This window comes from Gorilla gorilla, chromosome 22 (assembly GCF_029281585.2).
Source record: "Gorilla gorilla gorilla isolate KB3781 chromosome 22, NHGRI_mGorGor1-v2.1_pri, whole genome shotgun sequence".
Taxonomy (NCBI): Eukaryota; Metazoa; Chordata; class Mammalia; order Primates; family Hominidae; genus Gorilla; species Gorilla gorilla.
The window spans coordinates 40,876,045-40,879,676 of record NC_073246.2 but is presented as its reverse complement, the minus strand read 5'-3'; positions in this window follow the sequence as shown (position 1 = coordinate 40,879,676).

The window sequence follows — 3,632 nt, the reverse complement described above, 5'->3', positions numbered from 1 at the left end:
GTGCTTCATTGCCTGTGCTCCTAATGGAAGAAAAGGCCAACGTGTAGTTAGAAGTCAGGGAAAATAAAAATGGAATTTCTTTCCTATCTAAGTTCACACACCTCCTGACTCCTCACCCAGGTTAAGACTTCGAGAGGAAGAAAAGGCCAACATGTAGTTAGAAGTCAGGGAAAATAAAAGTGGAATTTCTTTCCTATCTAAGTTCACAGACTTCCTGACTCCTCACCCAGATTAAGACCCCGTGTTCTGTGCTACAGTGGTGGCAGCTCCAGGCATGCCCTGGCCCTGCCCTGGCCCTGCCCTGCCCTGGACAACCTCGTGTGCAGAGTCCAGCCTGGTCCTGGCAGCTCGGGTGGCGCTCTAGCTGTGGCCATTTCTAGGTCCTGTTTTACCTTCCCTCAACTCTGCTCACTGAACCAGGTCCTCATGATGAGGCTAAGGAATGTAACCCCTTTCAAACACTTTTACACTGTTGGTGGGAGTATAAATTAGTTCAGCCATTGTGGAAGACAGTGTGGAGATACCTCAAAGACCTAAAGACAGAAATACCATTCAACTGAGCAATCCCATTACTGGGTACATCCCCAAAGGAATATAAATCATTCTATTATAAAGACACATGTAAGGGAATGTTCATTGCAGCAGCATTCACAATAGCAAAGACAGAATCAACCTAAGTGCCCACCAATGGTAGACTGGATAAAGAAGATGTGGTGCATACACACCATGGAATACTATGCAGCCATAAAAAGAACGAGATCATGTCTTTTTCAGGGACATGGATGGAGCTGGAGGCCATTATCCTTCGCACGCTAGCACAGAAACAGAAAACCAAATACCACATGTTCTCACTTATAAGTGGGAGCTAAATAATGAGAACGCATGGACACACGGAAGGGAACAACACACACTGGGGCCTTTTGGAGGGTGGGAGGAAAAAGAGGATCAGGAAAAACAACTAATGGGTTTTAGGCTTAATACCTGGGTGATGAAATCATCTGTACGACAAACCCCCATGACACAAGTTTGCCTGTGTAACAAACCTGCAGTTGTACTTTTGAACTTAAAATAAGAGCACCCAGTCTTCGGATGGAGGGCCCACCCTCAATCCAGGATGATTTCATCTCAAGACCTTTAAACTGATCACATCTGCAAAAACCCAATTTCAAAACAAGGTCATATTCACAGGTACTAGGGGTTAGGACTTAAACACATCCTTCTTGAGGACACAAGCCAGCCTGCTACAATGCCTGACTTAGGAAGGGCCTGAAGGAGTGTAGAAACCAGGGGGGATGGAGAAGCTGAAGCTGGCCTAATCTAGACCCCAAACCTTGGGTTCCATCAGAACAACACGGCCTTGCTTTCCTGAGAATCTACACTGTGCCCGAAACTGAGCGTGGGGCTCCCGCTAAGTCGTCTCGGTGAATTCCCACAACCACACGTGGACAGCACAGGGCTGTTGTATTTGAATCCAGACAGCCTCCTGCCCAGTGCTCCCGTGAGCTGCCTATCAATGTCCTTCCCGCCCCATCCAGGAAGCTAGCCACAAAGCACATGTGGCTATTTAGATTTAAAATTATTAAAGTTGCCGGGCGCGGTGGCTCACGCCTGTAATCCTAGCACTTTGGGAGGCCAAGGCAGGTGGATTGCCTCAGCTCAGGAGTTCGAGACCAGCCTGGGCAACATGGCGAAACCCCGTCTCCATTAAAAATACAAAAAATTAGCCGGGCGTGGTGGCTTGCGCCGCGATGCGCGCGTGTAGTCCCAGCTACTCGGGAGGCTGAGGCACGAGGATCGCTTAAACCCGGGAGGTGGAGGTTTCAGTAAGCCAAGATCGTGCCACTGTACTCCAGTCTGGGGGACAGAGCAAGACTCTGTCTCGAAAATACAATACAATAAAATAAAGTTAAATAAAATTTAAAATCCAATTCCTCCATTGCCATTGTCATGAGCGGCTACCATTTGCATAGCACGGACAGGGCGCGTCGTGAGCGGATGGCGCTGCTCTAGACCAATGTTCACGTGTATTGTATAATTATACCTGCATTAACTACAGAACAGCTAACCAGAGTCCCCAGTTAACTCAACTTTTTTTTTTTTTTTTGGACAAATAATTCTGTGGAGAAAGAAGCAAAGGAGAGTCAGACAAGAGGACAAAGGAATTTAGAAAATGCAGCCGCATTCCAATGAACGCCAGGGAGCAGCCAACTGTAGCACCATCTCTTGTGGGGTCTTGTGGAATTGCCATAGAAATGTGATCCCCAGGCACACACCTGTAATCCCAGCTACTCAGGAGGCTGAGGCAGGAGAATCACTTGAACCCAGGAGGCGGGCTTGCAGTGAGCTGAGATCAGGCCGCTGCACTCCAGCCTGGCGACAGAGTGAGACCCTGTCTCAAAAGAAAAAAAAAAAAAAAGAAATGTGACCCCCAGGTACAGACTCCTGCATTCAAACAAGCAAGATAAAATTATATAGACTCTACTGCCCTTGCTAAGGCAAGAAGATAGACTGTGATTTTCGCCACTGATGTGCAGAGACTGCAACGGCTTCCTTGAACCAGATGGGAAAATGAGCTTATACTCCTCATTTTTGAGCATTTCACTTGATTAAGTTTTAACTGTGTTCAGAGATTGGGGGAAGGGCAATTGCTGGCCATTGAACCCCAATTCCTTCATTTCCTCATGGTTGGGGGATTTCTTGAACATTGATCTGTGTTTTATAATGATGCTAGTGAAAAAGTTCCAAAGGGAGGTGACTCTTTGATGTTCCAACCATGACAGCCTGAGTAGGGCTTGTTAGGGAGTGGGTGCTGGGGGAAATTGGCTGGGCACACTTGGTTCCTCAACAGGGAGCTGCTGGAAGAACGGGGCATGGAGAGGGGCTCCCGAAGACACCAGTGGGCTAAGGGATTCACTGTGGCTGGCGTGCATTGAAAGCAGAGATGGAGTTGGCTTTGTCCCAGGGTTGTTTAGCACTTTTGACTGGGGCTGGGGCTTGGCAGGTACACAGGGTGACTTCCATAACCTGTGCCCTTTTAGGCGAGGAAGGTTCAAGCTGTAGGCAAATCTCGGAGGCCATAGTAATCACCTTTGTGCATACCTTGGTCCGGACAAGAATCACCCACTCTGTGTTCTTGCTGACAGCTGGGGAAACAGAGGAAGCCTGTGATCAAGGTCCAGAACGCACCCACGGGAAAGCGTGGGAGTCACAGGATGACAGTGCGCCGAAGTCCATCCCCGGGCTGCTGTCCTCAGGGGCTCTGGAGCCACAAGGCAGCCGGGGGCCTGTGGGTCCACTCTAGGTACCTTCCCCCTGCCCTGTGTGCCTTGGGTCCCCTGGTTGGCTTTCTTACAGAGAAGTTGCTGTTTTAGACTTTATATTGTGGTATAAGCCAAACCACAGTGGCAGGTGGCCTTATCTTAAGGGAGGGCTGGTGGATGCTCCCACCTCTCCTGTGAAAGGCTTGGGATCCTGGGGTCTGGGGACATCCTTCTCCACCTGTCATCCTGACTCATTCATGAAAGAGTGGCTTCAATGCCTCTCTGTCGAGTTGTACGGTTTTCCTGAAAACAAGGAGACATGACCGGGTCACTCAGCCTGCCTGGTTCCTCTAACCTGGCATGACAGAGACC